Source organism: Nicotiana tabacum, chromosome 23 (assembly GCF_000715075.1).
Source record: "Nicotiana tabacum cultivar K326 chromosome 23, ASM71507v2, whole genome shotgun sequence".
Lineage (NCBI taxonomy): Eukaryota > Viridiplantae > Streptophyta > Magnoliopsida > Solanales > Solanaceae > Nicotiana > Nicotiana tabacum.
In genome coordinates this window covers 84,970,060-84,988,307 of record NC_134102.1, presented here as the reverse complement: position 1 = coordinate 84,988,307, position 18,248 = coordinate 84,970,060, and the positions used below count along the sequence as shown (strand labels likewise).

General features: G+C 35.2%; 1 long non-coding RNA gene across 1 annotated transcript; it reads right to left on the bottom strand.

Annotated features, from left to right (window-relative positions):
• Positions 1–16,652: 16,652 nt before the first annotated feature.
• On the bottom strand, positions 16,653–17,402 carry LOC107798725 (uncharacterized). The gene is made up of 3 exons (XR_001650979.2): positions 17,265–17,402; positions 17,032–17,163; positions 16,653–16,840 (listed from the first exon to the last, which is right to left on the bottom strand). It is a non-coding gene; the product is annotated as an uncharacterized LOC107798725 (long non-coding RNA).
• Positions 17,403–18,248: the final 846 nt, after the last annotated feature.

Genomic DNA, 18,248 nt, shown 5'->3' with positions numbered 1-18,248 from the left:
TAACTATACAGAATAAAAATTACACAAGTATTGGGCTCATTTGCCAAATATTCTCCCAGTCCAACAGTCTTTACCTGGTGTAGGGTCGAAGGTACAGCTCTCATGTTGTGGATCCACGGCCTTTCGAAAAGGGCGTTGTATCTCATATCGCCTTCGATCACGTGAAACTTTGTTTCCTGGATGGTTCCGGCCATGTTTATTGGTAGAATTATCTCTCCTTTGGTGGTTTCACATGCCATATTGAATCCGTTTAGAACCAGAGTTTCGGGTACGATCTGGTCCTGCAGGCCGAGCTGTTCTACGACCTTCAATCTGATGATGTTGGCCGAGCTACCTGGATCGATTAACACAAGCTTAATTTTAGTTTTATTCATGAGTAGGGATATTACTAGTGCATCGTTATGAGGTTGGATGACTCCTTCTGCATCTTCCTCATCGAAGGACAAAGTCCCTATAGGTGCGTAATCTTGAGTCCGAGATCGCTTTTCCCTCATAATCGATGTTTTAGTGCGCTTAAGCATTAGTCCCTAAGGGTTATCATTGTCGGCGATGATCATGTGAATGACGTGCTATGGTTCTTCTTGCTCATTTTGCTTGCCGAAATCCCTGTTTTTAAAATGGTTCTTCGCCCTATCACTCAGAAATTCCCGAAGGTGCCCTTTGTTAAATAAGCGGGCTACTTCCTCTCTTACTTGCCTGCAATCTTCCGTTCTGTGGCCATGGGTGCCATGATATTCGCACATATGATTGGGATTCCTTTGGGCAGGATCGGCCTGCATGGGTCGAGGCCATTTAGTGTCTTTGATGCGTCCGATAGCCGACACGATGGAGGATGCACCAACACTGAAGTTATACTCTAATAACCGAGGTGCTTTTATAGGATCAGCATATTTATCAAAGCCGCTCTTGCTCATAAGTCCCCGAAAATTTTGCCCTCGATCAATCCTTCGATTGTTCTGAATTGTATTGTGTGTTGAACCGTTGTTTATCCTATCTGCGACGTACGGTTGATATCGGTATATGTTCGACCTTTGTTCTATGTTAATCTCCCTTTGGTTTTTAGGAGCTGTCCTGCTCTGATGCACGGGTCCATACGGAGCTCCCAACTGGTCATCTTCGACCCTAATTTTTGATTGATATCGGTTGTGTATTTCTGCCCAAGTTATTACTGGATATTCGATCAAATTTTGCTTCAGCGGACGTGATGTTATCGAACTTAGCTCGTTCAATCCTTGGGTGAGAGCTTGTATGGCCCAATCGTCTGTGACCGGTGGCAATTCCATGCGTTCCATTTGAAATCGGGATATGAATTCCCTCAACATTTCATTACCCCTTTGCTTTACTTTAAAGAGGTCTGATTTCCTTGTTGCAACCTTTATGGAACCAGCATGTGCCTTTACAAACGAATCTACTAACATGGCAAACGAATCGATGGAATTTGGCGGTAAATTGTGATACCAGATCATTGCTCCCTTCGAGAGGGTCTCCCCGAACTTTTTCAACAACACGGATTCGATCTCATCATCCTCCAAATCGTTACCTTTGATGGCACATGTGTAAGAGGTGACGTGTTCGTTAGGATCGATCGTACCGTTATATTTGGAAATTTCGGGCATACGGAATTTTTTGGGGATTGGTTTTGGGGCCGCACTCGAGGAAAAAGGCTTTTGTATAAATTATTTCGAATCAAGCCCTTTTATCATTGGTGGAGCTCCCGGGATTTGATCGACCCTGGCATTGTATGTTGCCATTCTCTTATCGTTGGCTTCGACTCGTTTTGTGAGTTCCTCGAGCAATTTAGTAATTTCGGGAGTGGTCCCCGATTCTTGCTCGATTGATTTCACTATGGCGAGCTCCGTTCTAGGAGTGATTTCTCGAAGCGGATTGGGATCCGGCCTGCTTTGTATATGAGTTTGGCTCTGTAACTGGGCTATCGCTACTTGGTGGGCTTGTAGCATCTCGAAGATCTTACGTAAGATGGCTCCGATTTCCCCCGTGTTATGGGTGTCTCGGGCTACGGATCGAGTACCACCCTAAATGCCTTTTTCCAGTTCGGAACGCTGATTCGCCTCCAGAGCTATTTGTGAATTGACATCCAATGGTACTTCGGCTCGAATTTCAGGTACTTCGATTCGAGCCTCAGTGCCATCGTCAAGTGGCCTTCCGCCCCCGGGCGACAAGTTGTTGGTTTCATCTTGAAGGCCGGCTTTGAAGTTGTAAACTGGTGTGTACTGCAGATTTATATCAAACAATCACTGTTATCCTTAGCCCCACGGTGGGCGCCAAACTGTTACCCAAAAAATCAGATAACGTTAAATTTATGTATGGTTCTAAGGATACGTGATACCCTTTGATACAAATCGTATAGAGAGATAGCAATACGAATATTATTGACTATGAGAATATGAATAATGAACAGAAAGAACGAGTAAAATGAAGTAAAACAAGCACAAGGAGATATCTTTTGTTCCAGTGTATTGAGTATATTCATAGCTTACAAGGATCCCCTCTTTTATAGTAGAGGGTCATTACTTTATTTATAAAAAATTATAAAAAAAAAAGCATATAGTGGAGGACCCATGATGATTTGTCTGTTCCTCGATTCCCGCCAAGATTTTCTCTCTTGGTGCGGTTGTAACGGCTCTTGTCTGTGAGCTCGATATTGGCTCGAACTCGTTACTGGGTCGAGCCATTTGGTCTTGGCTTGAGTTCGACCTTCGGGATGGGCGTCGCACATTTCCGACCTCGAAGCAATGCCTTGCGGATCGATTTGGTCACGGGCTCGATAAGATTATCGAGCCGACTCCTCGAGCAGCCTTCGGACTCGAGGCTTGTTTGTACTGTCTTCGGAGCTCACTCCCAAAATCCCACTCCGATTTCTTACCACTTGAACTCGATCGAACATAGGAAGGCCGAAATCTATTTCGACCATATACAACTAGTATAAGATGTTTTAGTATTTTCAATTTATTTGCTTGTAGATTGGGAGAATGTTTGATTGGAGAAAGGGAGAGAATGAAGTGAGTTTTACTCATTCTTGCTAAAATTACCCCTGTTAGGCCATATAAACAATTCTCTATGCGATAGAGTATAAAAGGAGAAAAGATTTCCATCTTCTTATTATTTTTTTAAAATAACTATTTTCTCTTTTTAAACTGTTTTTATTTTATTTTTTATAATGGTGGTGTCAAGCAGTTTGCACATCTCAACTAATTCATAGGATATCTACTATCTAATAACAAGTACAAATAACTCTGGGTGCCGTTTTGAATGATTTCTTCTGATGTTTCATCAAAGTTGCCTGTGACGAGTTAAGATACCGGAAAATTTTAAACGAAGCAAATAAATTAGTCTTGTTAAGCAAAACGTATGGAAAGCCAAAAAGATGGAGGAAATTATTGAAAAAAGATTAAATGGGGAAAATAGGAGTCTGCAAATCCTTTAGAAGAATCCCATATTCATCGATTAACAATAGAATCTCTCTCCAAATCTGGGTAAAAAATATTCAAAAACCTTGTTACTTTGTTTTACCATGGGATATATCATATATTTCTCTAGATTCTCAACAAAATTCTGCAACAAATTAAATGTCAAATTTGGTAGCCCGAGTACATGTGCCTCAAAACTAAAAATCACACCTAAAAATTATGACGGATAAAGATCAAAAGGTGGTATAAGCGGCGGATGCAGTTGTTTTGTAAGGAGTTCATCTAACATCTAATATTTTCGAGGCAAAGCATAAATATATAAGTGAAGATTCCCTAAAATTTCAACAAATATATAGATCTCAATTAACCCATAATTTTATAAATATTAGATCTCAATACTATGAATCTTAAAGATGGAACGTAACCCACCAATTTAATTTCTAAATCCGCCCCCGGGTAAAAGAAGTAACTCACTGGAAGATAAACCGCTGCAATTCAACATTAGTGGTTCTTACAAGCAGCAGGCCTTCAGGTCATAGACTTGAAATATCGCTCATATTATTTATGTTGAAATGAAACTAGGACTAGCTGAAAAGACCCCAAAGACATTAATGCATGTTAGTCCTTCGCTCTGTATAACACAAAAGGGTGAAAAATGGAACGAAAAAGTGTAAGAAGAAAAATGTTAAGAGAGAGTAGAACTGATTGTGTTGTTTAGGCTTAGTCAAATAGAATACATTGTATACGATTAAAAGAAGGCATCTTTCTGTAATTTAGCAAGCAAGATTAAATTGAAAGAAGAGGACTAGCATGACAAAGAAAAGTATGTCAATAAAGCCAAAGACGACTTCCTAATATATACTTAACTCCATAAAAAGGGGGGGAGTCTTTCTTAACTTGTACCAAATGCCCCTTTTAGGGGGAAAAAATAGTACATTAGGCAAGTCATCCTTGGGTAATAAACAGAACTCTTCTTTTCATGTAAGACCTCTCTTCCCTAAATTTTTCTGTATTTGTTTTTTCATGATTGTACCTGGAGGCTGGAGCTTTCAATAAAATTGGCTTCCTTCGGTTCTGTATTTATAAGCTAAGAAATTCAATGTTTGTATTACCTTTACATAATTTGCCTCATCACTAAAATTTGTTCTCTTGGAGGAATATATTCATTTAGGCTAGAGGAAACTAACTATAGTGTTTTTTCTTCTTCTTCATATATACCAGTCAACTAGATTGGGATGATGTTAAAGAATTGAAGTTTGTGATCAGATAATCTTTGACATTCCATTATTGCATAACAGGCAATTGGCTTTTGATATCAAATATTTGATCACTGCCCAGATAGCTACTTCACCTTCAAAAGCAGTCAATAAAGATGATGGGCCGGATATAATTACGCTAGCTTTAGTGTACGTGCATTAGTATAAAATATATACAAGAAAACTAAATTGTTGTATACATTGAAACAATATCTTCTTAACATACAAAGATGATGAATTTAGTTGAATTAGTTATATAATATTTGTAATTATAATATAAATAAGATATAAATATGTCATGTTGTTGTATTTCGTCTAACATCTCTTTGAAATACAAGTAATACAAATTTCGACTATCAATTAGACCAATAACAGTATTATATTAGCTCACAATTTGTCAAAATGGTTATTTTATCAAAATATTATAAACCTTAACTACTAGATATAAATATTTTACCTGATTATTTATCCGATAGATGCGTCACTACATCCCCAAATATATATTTTTTGAAATTCTAATCGACTAAATAATGCCAATTTTCATAAAACTCCAGTCACCTAATTAGGCCAGTCTTGAGGAAGATGTTCTTTAAATAAATTTCCTTAGATCTTCATCAAATGATATTAATTAAATAGTTATTATTTTTCTTAAAATGTTAAAAGCTTAAAAAATTAAATAATAACTTAAATTTTTAAAAAGGAGATCTAGTGCATTCCTAAGATCACTCTACAAGGAAATAATAATAATTTTTTATTAATTATCAAATAATGAATACAAAAACAATGAATAAAATTAATGGTAACTTTTCACAATTAATTCATTATCAAGATTCTAACACAAATATTTTATGTAGAAAAATGAAGGTAGGTTACTATTTATAACAAAAGAGATTATAAATTTAAGAACTTGTTCAACATAAAAAATACGTGGTATATGGTAGAGAATTATATATTAAGAGATCGATTTTGGAATATTTGGTAAACAATATTTATTATGACTATAGATTATAAGTAAGTATAGTCAGTTTTCCATTTCCATGAAGAAAAATAAATAAAATTATTTAATTTTTCAAAATTATAAAATAAATATTTTATGTAGGAAATAAATTAAAGCTATTTTTTATATAACAAAGAGATTAAAAGTTTTAAAATATGTTCTATTTTATTTTATCGAGTTGAGTCTTTTTTTCCCCTTGATGTCTATATGTCTAATTCTTACATGGTGATAAAATTTATTTTTTGTAACCAAGGTACATAATATTCGTTCATATAGACTCATAACCTTTCCAACTTTGTATCAAAATTAAAAGACAACATAATTCAATTATCTTGTCTTAAATGATATGACGTTGGTAAAGAAAATATGGTTATATGGCATTGATAAATAGAATATGGTACTTGTATGTATTTTTGTTGGACAATTAAATCAACGTATAATTGTTGATTTTAAATTCTTAAAAATATCAGTTATTTTAAAGGTCCTAAATCTTAGAAAAATAATTAAATAACTTTTTTGGTCTAGTGTGAGCTCTAATTTTAAAAGTGTAAAAGAGAAACGAACACATTTTGCAAGAAACTTTGTACGTTTAATATAATATAGATTTTTAAGTGTAAGATTTACATGCAGTAAACTCTTTTTTTTTTTGTAAAGGTTTTGTAGGACTTTCTACATAATTCAAATAAGTAAGATTTTAATGCATAAAATTTGATTCATTTAAACTGTAAATATTAAAAAATAATTAATTGACTATTCAATAAATTATTTCTCATAGTACTTGACACATATTTCAAGGACGGCAGTTTTTATTTATTAATAAATGAGAAAAAAACCGTTAGTTTTACAATCTTCTATTCTAGGAAAATATTAATCCATTGATAGTAAGTAGTATTTAATTAGTACTGTAGAATTAAAGAAATATATAATAAGTAATGTATCCCTTGGTAATGAAAGGATATGGGAGAAAACGTGGTAAAAGTATGTTACGTTGGTAGGTTTTTTTGCAAGTGATTGATATAAGGTAAAAGTTTAATTGATTTTAAAGTACTAAATATTAGGATTGTCTACCTAGTTTAAATAAGGAAGGATTTAATACATAAAATATAGTAATTAATTTTCAAGTCCTAAATATTAGGAAAATGATTTAAATGACTATTTTGTCTAGTACAAAAATTAATTTTTAAAGAGTAAAAAAGACGAACGACATTTCTTCTTTAGTTGTTGACTAAAAGCGACTTCGGTTCAAATTTCTGTTCTTTCTCCTTGTTTTTTTTTTTTTTGGTTTAATTATTTGTAAGTCTGTTAGTTTGATACACCTCTTATACACTAGAAGGGGTAAATAGTACATTAATTATTTTCTCAACCTATTAAAATTTGTCTCCCAAAACCCCAGCTGTTCACTTGCTTCCACAAGAACCGTCTGAACTTTGATTCTTTAAACACCTGTAACAAATAAGTGCAAAAATAAATAAGACACAGATTTTACATGAAAAAGCAAAAATAAATAAAATAAAATTCTTTACGTGAAAAACCTCCTTAATAAAAACTATGACTCAACTCTGGAATTGTTTTTCACAAAACTTCACTAAAATAGAGTTTTAAATTACAAAAACTCTTTATAACCTAAGAGACTAAACCCTAGCCACTTAATAACCTACAACCAATGTGATTGTAGCTGTTACCTCCAAGCTAAAACTCTTAGCCTAAAAGCAAAACATCTATCCGAGAAAACCTTACACAATGCTTCTGAATAAGCAAAAGGTTACAAATCAAAACACCTGCTACAATATCTAGACAAAACTCAAAGAATTAAAATAGACTCAATTGCTTGAACTTGATTCTTCAATTTTATCTTTCTTGCTCATATGAATTGTTTCTTGCTTATGTTCTCTTAATGCTCTCTATGTAGGTGGGTAAACCCGCAAGAAGTCAATCACTAACCATATATAGCACACGGTTAGCAACAAAGTTAGAGATAAACATGAAAGAAAAATAAAGATATTCTAACCCTATAGAATAAAGAAAGTATATCAAGAAAAATATTCTCCAATTATGACTCAACTTCCTTATAGACTTGGTCTCAAAGTTATTGATAAAGGTCTGCCAGGATTTTATAGTATTTAGGCGGCTACCAAGTAATACACAAATTAAATAAATATCCCGCGCAGGACCATGGTCTTTGATAAAATTCGAAATGTATGAAATCACCATGAAAAACTTAGCTAGGGTTAGGGAGAATAGAGAGAAGAAGAAGAGAGAAGCTTCTTGATTAAAATCTGATATATTCTCTTATAATGAAAAATCATTTACAAAATATGTATAAAATGATATATATACATTGGGCCAAATCCATTAATATATATATATATATATACATTGGGCCAAAGCCAATGACTTGTCCACTAACCAGTCTATTAATTATACACAATAAAAATTACACAAGTATTAGGCTCATTTGTGACGTGGCCCAGACGCCAAATATTCTCCCAGTCCAACACCCCCCCCCCCCCCAAGTTGGAGGGGGAAACCACCTGCAACTTGGAAAGAAAATACGGTGACTTTGCCCAGTTAATGGCTTCGTAAAAATGTCGGCAAACTGCCTGGCAGTAGGAACATGAGCCAAATGAATGAGGCCATCACCCAACTTGGTCCGAATAAAGTGACAATCCACCTCAATGTGTTTGGTACGCTCATGGAAGACATGGTTCTTTGCAATATGGACAGCAGCATGATTATCACAAAAAACAGAAACAGGATAGGAAACAGGAACATGCACGTCAGCTAACAAACGAACCAACCAAGTCAATTCTGCAACCACTTTGCTAAGAGCCTGATATTCAGCCTCGGTAGAAGATAAAGAAACAATAGGCTATTTTTTCGATTTCCAACCAATCAAACAATCACCCAAATAAATGCAAAAACCAATCACAGATCGGTGGGTATCAACACAACCTGCCCAATCACTATATGAGTAAGCAGTCAAAGTGAGGTCAGAAGAGTTAGAATAGAATAGCCCAACATCAAGTGTGCCTTTGAGGTATCGCAGAATGTGCAAGGCAGCAGCCATGTGAGGGACTGTGAACATTTTAATAACTGACTAAGGTGCTGGACAGAAAAACAAATATCAGGCCTAGTGTATATTAGAAAAAGTAACTTCCCAATCAAACTCCTATAGGTCTCAGGCTTGTCAAGCATATCACCAGAATCGGCAGACAACTTCTCATGAAGTTCCAAAGGACACACCACAGAATAAATATCAGAACAAGCATATTTAGATAAAAAAATCAGCAGTGAACTTCTTTTGATTAAGGAGGAGACCAGAAAAATAATAAGAGACTTCAATGCCCAAAAAATAGTTCAAAATGCCCAGATCTTTGATTTTGAATTGATCATGTAAAAACATCTTCAAATCAAGAATTACATTAAGATCATCACCGGTCAATATTATATCATCAACATAAACAGCCAAAATAGTCAAGGAACCAAGAGAACCCTTGATAAAAAGAGAGTAATCATTGATAGAACGGGTGAAACCCTTAGAGCATAGAGCTTGAGATAATTTGGCATATCATTGCCTAGAAGCTTGGCGTAGCCCATAGAGTGACTTTCTTAATCTACAAACCAAAGGAGCAGAAGAGACAGAAGGCCCAGAAACTAAAATACCATGAGGCAATTTCATATAACTTCTTCATTCAAATCACCATGATGAAAAGCATTATTAACATCCAATTTAAATAAAGGCCACTCGTGTTTAACAGCCACTGTTATGAGATACTTGACAGTGGACATCTTCACAACAGGAAAAAATCTCTCAATGAAATCAACACCTTCCACTTGTGTATCACCTCTAATTACAAGCCTAGCCTTCTTTATTTCTACACCAACATCAGCTTTATATTTCACCTTATAAACCCATTTGCAACCAATTACATTCTTACCTCTAGGTAATTCTACAACATCCCAAGTGTGGTTGGCATCTAGAGCCTCAAATTCCTTTCTCATAGCATCTTGCCAAGCAGGAATGGAGGCTTCCTGAGAATATGTACTAGGTTCAAATTCAGCATGCTCAAGAATGAAATTAGAACAAGAAGAGGTAGATATTCTAGGAAGAGAGCAAACATAGTCCCGAAGATAGGTGGGGAGATGATGTTCCATGGAGGATCTTCTCAGATGAGGAGAAGGAATGGAAGAGATAGGAGATGTAGTAGAGGTAGGAGAAACAGAAGAAGGGGAAAAGGTAGGAGAGGAAAAGAGAGCAAAAGTAGCAGAATGAGGAGAGGAAAATGAGGGAGATAAAGGGGTAGAAGTATCAAAAAGGGAAGAGAAGGGTGGAGATATATGAGAATCAGAAGATTCAGGATAAACAGTAGAAGGGGCAGGAACAGAAGTAGGTACACAAGGAGATGGAATGGAAGTTGTAACAGGAACCACATGGGACTGAGAGAAAGGAAAATAGTGTTCATGAAATATGACATCCCTAGAAATGAGACACTTCTTAGTGGTTAAATTGTAGATTTTGTAACCATTTTTAGCAAATAGATATCCAAGAAAGATGCATGGGACAACCCTGGGCTTTAATTTGTCCCTGTGAGGTATAGGAATTGTGGCATAGCACAAACAACCAAAAGATCTCAAATGATAGTAGATGGGCACCTTACAACAACAACAACAACAACCCAGTAAAATCCCACTAATGGAGACTGGGGAGGGTAATGTGTACGCAGACCTTACTCCTACCCCGAAGGAGTAAAGAGGTTATTTCCGAAAGACCCTTGGCTCAAGAAAATAAAAAGACAAAAGGATAAAAGGAGACAATATTAGTATCACCACAGTAATCATATGAAAATAGGAATACCATAAAATTCAGAAGAAAGATGCAAAGCAAAAGCGATAGCTAGTAAATAGGACATGCGCTAGTAAATAGGACATGCACTGAAAAGCGAAATAGTAAGACACAACATTGCTACTAGCTATCTTATACAAAACCCTACCTGGCTAGTCCCACAATGGTATGAATTAAGGCAAGACTCAACTACCTCCTAACCTACAACCCTAATACTCGACCTCCATATCTTCCTATCAAGTGTTATGTCCTCGAAAATCTGGAGCCTCGCCATATCCTGCCTGATCACCTCTCCCCAATACTTCTTAGGCCACCCTCTACCTCTTCTTGTGCCCTCCACAACCAGCCGCTCACACATCCGTACCGGAGCATCTAGGCTTCTCCTCTGAACATGTCTGAACCATCTAAGTCTCACTTCCTGCATCTTGTCATCAATGGGGGCCACGTGCACCTTCTCCCGAATAACATCATTCCTAATCTTATCTATCCTAGTGTGCCCGCACATCCAACCCAACATCCTCATTTCTGCTACTTTCATCTTTTGGATATGTGAGTTCTTAACGGGCCAACACTCAGCCCCATACATCATGGCCGGTCTAACCACCGCTTTATAGAACTTACCTTTGAGTATCAGTGGCACTCTATTGTCACACAGGACTCCAGATGCTAACTTTCACTTCATCCATCCTACCCCAATACGGTGTGTGATATCCTCGTCGATCTCCTCCCCCCCTGGATAACCGAACCAAGGTACTTGAAGCTACCTCTACTCGGGATGACTTGTGATTCAAGCCTCACATCCATGCCCACTTCCCCCGGCTCAGAACTGAACTTACACTCCGGGTATTCCATCTTCGTCCTATTTAACTTGAAACACTTAAACTCAAGAGCCTGTCTCCAAACCTCCAGCCTCTCGTTAACACCGGCTCGTGAATGATCAATTAGAACTATGTCATCGGCGAATAGCAAGCACAATGGCACCTCCCATTGAATATGGTGTGTTAACGCGTCCATCACCAGGGCGAATAAGAACGGACTGAGCGCAGAACCTTGGTGTAACCCCATTACAATCGGAAAATGCTTAGAGTCGATGCTACTGTCCTAACCCGAGTTTTAGCCCCATCATACATGTCCTTAATCACCATAATATAGGGAACTGACACATCTTTTGCCTCCGGGCATCTCCAGAGAACTTCTCTAGGAATCTTGTCATACGCTTTCTCTAGGTCAATAAATACCATGTGCAGATCCTTCTTCCTCTCTCTGTACAGTTCCACTAACCTCCTAACAAGGTGTATAGCTTCTGTAGTCGAACGACCCGGCATGAACTCGAACTGGTTGTCAGATACAGACATTGTCATCCTCACCCTCGCTTTAACCACCCTCTCCCACACTTTCATGATATGACTTAGTAATTTGACACCCCTATAATTGTTACAACTCTGGATATCACCTTTGTTCTTATACAATGGAACCACTGTACTCCACCTCCACTCATCCGGCATCCTCTTCTCCTTAAAAATAACATTAAACGACCTAGTTAACCACTCTAAACCTGCTCTCCCCACACACTTCCAAAATTCTACCTGAATCTTGTCTGGCCCGATCGTTCTGCCCCTACTCATCTTATGCATAGCTCCCACGACCTTCTCAATATTTCAAAAGGGGATTTGTCATTAAGAAGTTTGGAGGGTAATCTATTAATAATATAAGTGGCAGTCAATAAGCAATCACCCCAAAATTGCAGTGGTAGACTAAAACAACAATATTCTAGAGGCCTCAAGAAGGGTTTTATGTTTTCTTTCAACCACCCCATTTTATTGAGGAGTATAAGGTCAACTAGTTTGATGAATTATTCTATGTTCTGAATAGAAGGTAGAGGCAGAAGGGCTTGAACCCAGTTCTAAGGCATTGTCACTCATAATGATTTGAGCTTTAGTGTGGAAATGAGTCTGGACCATTGCAAGGAATGCTTTTATCAAAAGAAATGCATTGCTTTTAGCCACCATTAGATCTGTCCAAATAGCTCTTGTATAATCATCTACAATAGTAAGGAAGTATCTAGCCCCAGAATGTGTAGGTGTATGATAAGGCCCCCATGTATCAATGTGTATGAGTTGGAAAGGTTTTGTAGTAGTAATGGAGCTATCTGGAAAAGGTAGCCTAGTTTGCCTTGACATAGGACAAACATTACAAATAAAAGGTTGTTTGGATGATAATTGAGATAAGAAGAAAACAATTTCATTCTAACAAAAGGAACATGGGCAAGTCTTTGATGCCAAAGAACATTCATTTTATTCATTTCAGTAGTATTACAATTAGGGATAACAGTGCAAATATTTGGTAAGCTAGGAAAACTATAGTTACAAGTGGATGCATAAACATGAGGAATAGGAATGGAACTAGAAACAAGAGAATTACAAGCAAATGTAGAACCATGAACAACATATGAAGAATTAGCATTATTCATGGATTGTAAATCGGTAAAAAGTTGAGATTAAGATGGTCTTTTCTAGACAAGCTTGTACAGACCACTGTCCAATTTACCAAAATCCAGAGGCTTCTTTAGAGAAGGGCATTGTGGTATAAGTAAACAAGATTCATAAGCAAATAGGACAAAACATCTAAATTATATCGTTGAATGATCCTATGCACAGAGATAAGATTGTGCTGGAAAGAAAGAATATATAGGACATTGTGAAGAATGAGGGATGGATGCAAGGCAAAAGAAGCAGTGTTGGTCACTTTTACTTTGTATCCATTAGGTAAAGACACAAGATAAGCAACAGATAAAGGAGTAAGATTAGTAAGAAAATCTTTATTAGATGTCATGTGATCAGTAACCTCAGAATCAATTATCCAAGTTAGATTGTTTGTTTGAGAAACCATGCATAAACTAGAACTAGCACCAGTAACTATTATTATTGGTGGCTACAATATTTCTATTACCGCTTGTGACTTTTAGCGCTAATTTAGTTGATTATACCTGCTAAATAAATTGAGTATAAAGGGACAAATTAAGATGTTTTCACAAGAGATATTGCAGATATTATAATTGCTATAAAACAATTACCGTCAAAAATATTGACTTTTAGCGGAAATTTAGTTAAATATATTAGCCACTAAAATGGACGCTAAAATGACAAAGTAAGATATTTTCAGAAGGGATACTATGGACATTTTAATTGCCACAAAATAATTGTCATTAAAGATGTGAACTTTGAATTTTGCGACTATAAAAATAGATGCTAAAGGAGCATAATTAGTCATTTTGGATTGGATTTAGTAGCCATTATACTTACCACAAATAATTATCGTTAAAGATGTAAACTTTTAGCGGCAATTATTTTAAATTTAGTGACTATAAAAATAGATGCTAAAGCAGTATAATTAGCCGTTATGGATTGAATTTAGTAGCCATTATAATTACCGCAAACAATTGCCGATAAAGATAATAATCTTTAGCGGTAATAAACCATACCTTTTACCAGCTTTTGTGACAATAGTCGCTAGAGGCTTTGCCGACCCCGACTTCAATGGCGAAACACTCATGGCGGGTGAAACATATAGCGGCTATGATTATTTCCGTTAAAGCTATTTTATATTGCCGTTAAAGCCCATTTTTATTGTAGTGACCAGATAGAAATGTACCAGCAAAATTGGCAGAAGCCATGAGATTAGACTGAGGAGAAGTATCTGACACATGGGACTGTTGTAACAGAGTCAACAATTGATTGTATCGTTCCATGGACAGCCCAGGAATCATGGAACTCTGTTCAGAAGAACCAGAATAAGAAGAACCATCAGCATTATGCCCAACAACAGTGAACTCAGGCTCAGTAGTAGCATTTCCTGTAACTCTTCTCCCCTTTGTGAACTTGAAATTGAGAGAAAAACCATGAAGCTTGTAGCACTTATCAATTAAGTGCCCAAGCTTCTTACAATATTTGCAAAAGATGGGGACTTTGTCGTGATCAACATTTGTCCTTTGATCAAAATTTATCTTTTGATTATATTGTTGTTTTGTAAGAAGAGGAGGAGGAAACTTGGCATAATTATTGACAGTTGCATTGAATGAGGCTGAGTCTGAATTGAATTGAGGAGTAGAACTAATATGCCTCTAACTCTCATCTTGGAGCAATATGTCATAAGCAATGTCAAGAGAATGAAGTGGTTATCTCATAAGAAGGTTGCTCCTAACACTAACATATATTTCATAAGTCCCATTAAGAATTGATATAATTTGTCTTCCTCTAATTCCCTTTGCAAGGGACAATTACAAGGATTTACAGAATGCTTGTTCATGAAGGCCAACTCATCCCACAACCTCTTCAATTTGTTAAAATAGGATGCAATATCCAGAGATCCCTAACAAGTGGAAGCTAATTCTTTCTTGATCTCAAATATTTTGTTCCCATTAAAAGTACCATATCTGCTTTCTAGTTGCTTCCAAATACACTCAGCAGGCTCAGAGTATTGAACGCTCTCAGCAATCTCAGGAGATAGAGAGCTAGTCAACAGGATATTACCATATTATTACATCTATTCCAAAACTTTAATTCCGGTGCATTATCAGGAGGTCTGGGACATGTGCCATCTATAAAGGCTATTTTATTCTTTGCTGACAAAGCAACTATGATTTTTCTCTTCCAACCCCCAAACTCGGTACCAGAAAATGGTATAGGCATTAAAGAAGTGCCAGGAATGTCAGATGAATGTATGAACAGAGGACTCGAAGGGTTTGGGGAGTATGTAGAAGATGAGCTGGTACTATCTCCCAAAGTCATATTGAAAACAACAGAATCAGACCAATTTTATGCGAAGAACTACATATGCAAAACCCTAGGACAAGGAAAACTAAATGCAACAGAAAATGAGTGATAACAAGTTCAGATTTACCACTCTTCTTCGCTACCGAAAGAAGAACGGTCTTCAAAATTACATCAAACAGCAAAAAACATAAGAAAAATCAATGAATCTGACGAAGCACAACTGAGATAAAAGTGAGAGAAAATCCACAAAATCGTGTAAGGCTACCATCGGACGAGAGCTGAGTGCGAGATCTACACGAATCTTCGCTCTGATACCATGATAAACTTCAAATGTATGAAATTGCCATGAAAAGCTTAGCTAGGGTTAGGGAGAATAAAGAGAAGAAGAAGAGAGAAGCTTCTCGATTAAAATCTGATATATTTTCTCACAATAAAAAATTATTTACAAAATGTGTATAAGATGATATATATATAGATTGGGCCAAAGCCACTGACCCGTCCACTAACCAGTCTATTAACTATACAAAAAAAACTTATACAAGTATTGAGCTCATTTGTGACGCGGCCCAAATGCCAAATATTCTCCCAGTCCAATAGTCTTTATCTAGCAATCACTACAACATTATACATATACAGCTATGAACTACGTCGTAGCTAAGCATGAAAATTTTCGTGGCTAAACACTTTAGCCACAATAATTTTTTCCGTAGCTAGAAGTAGCGTAACTAAAAGTTAGCTACAAACTTTAATATTTCGTGGCTAAGGATCAGTACTTATTGCTACTAGAATTTTTGTGATGTAGCTATATTAATAAAATATTTTGCCACGAAATATATATATATTTATAGCTAATGATTTTATTCTTTTGCCACGATAAATCTATTTTGCAGCTATCTTCTATACTTTAGCCACAAAGGGATATTCTGTGGCAAAAAATATTATTTATTTAGCCACAAAATTCAAATACTAGTTGTGCTCACATATTAGATTTGAATTATAGTATTTATATTTAGCTACGAACCCATAATTTCATAGCTATAAATCGTCAAGATATCCATGATTTAATTTTTTAGTATGTTTTATTTGGTGACTAGATTATTATTACATTTTATTTTTATTTATAAAAAAATTATTTATTAGAGATAATAAATGTTTCTGTCCTATGCGTTGCTATTTTCCTTTTTTACCTCACTAAATATTTTTAAAATTTTCAAATATTCCATATCCATACATCTTTGATCAAACCATATAACACACAATAATAAACTTTGAATATCACTTTATTATACAAATTTACATCAAAAAGTTTCAAAAATTAATTATAAAATATATATATCTATCTAAAGTAGACTCGATTATTCAACTATAATCTATAAAATTCTAAAGGGTTCCACATCAAAACAAAACTAAGTTCCTAAGTATTTGATCTGGGGATTGATGATGTTGCCACCAGATGATCTTCTGCGGTCAAGGATGAAGTAATTTCACTCTTTGCATCAAGACTGATGTTTGATCTACTTGCATTCAACATATTAAAATGCACCCTGTAAATTCAAAAGAAACAAAAATTAGCACAAAAGAATGAGCGAACCATTAATAAAATATGCAAGTTTGATTTGTATAAATGTAAATAGAAGTTGAGAGAGAGAAAAACTATGTCTAGATAATTCTTTTACAAGATTTTTTAGCATATAACAAGAGGGAAAATTCAAAGCAACAAGATAAGAAAACAAACCTGTATACTTTTCTAAAAAAATTTGAATGGATTTTCATCTAATTTTTATTTGTAACGTCTTTTCGACGAACTGTGGCTTCTCCCAACATTACATTATAATCTTCTAGGTTCCACTCAATACCTATCACAATACTGAACAATATCTATCAAATTGTTAGAATATAAATTCAAAAATTCAAATCAAGTAGGTGTATGAGATTGAGAAATTCTAAGATGTAAATATATAAACATACTTGGAAAGAGAGAAGGCGCCAGGCTATCTGGCCAATGATTCCGTTGGTTTGCTATGTACATGTGAAGAGAGAAAGCGTTGTTGAAAAAGGAAATGGAAAAATGGAGGAAAGGGGATGCAGGAGGAGGCGGCTGGGAAGGGGACGCACAAAGTGAGTTTGAAGGGCTTTTATTAGGTTTTGGGGATTGTGGTTTGGACCAATTGGCCTTTATGTTCCTTTTCTTTTTGTTAATATATTATTTGCTTCCTTTTATTTCTTACTTAACATAAATACCATAAATGAGAGAAATGTAAGTACTAACAAATACAAGTAAGTAAGAAACTTATCTAGGAAAAATGCAAAAAATTAAATACATAATTTACACTAAGTAAAATAGAAAAATCAACTTGCATGAAATAAAGATTATCTATAATATATTGTATTCTTTACAATATGTTTTGTCCTCTACAATATTGTTAGTTTTGTTGTTTACTCCTATTTCAATTATATTAACTTCTTCATTTTAGTGTTTCATTAGATTATGGTAGTTATTAAGTTATTAAAATAGTATTAGACCATTAAATATACAACTTTTCTATTTATCTAACTTGAGTGTAATTAGTGTTCAATGTATATAGATACAAACATATTGTCTAAATTTGATATTGCTTATTCAAATCTAATGAAAATTAATTATATGTTTATTTAAATTGTATAGAAAATTACAAGTACAATTTATTTAATATGAATTATGATATACTAATTAGTTTTGTTATGCACTCCTATATCAACCATATTAAAATATTAATTTGTTTTGAAGTGAAATTTAATAGTATCGAATTATGTAAACATGATAAAATATCAAATAATAGTCACAAGAGAAACATGATATTTTTCATGTATCTTTATCTTATTTAATTCTCAATTCTTATATTCAATGTATAATTTAATTTATGTTCATATGTATTTGGAGCTTTGGTCATTTATCAAAACTAAATACACCAA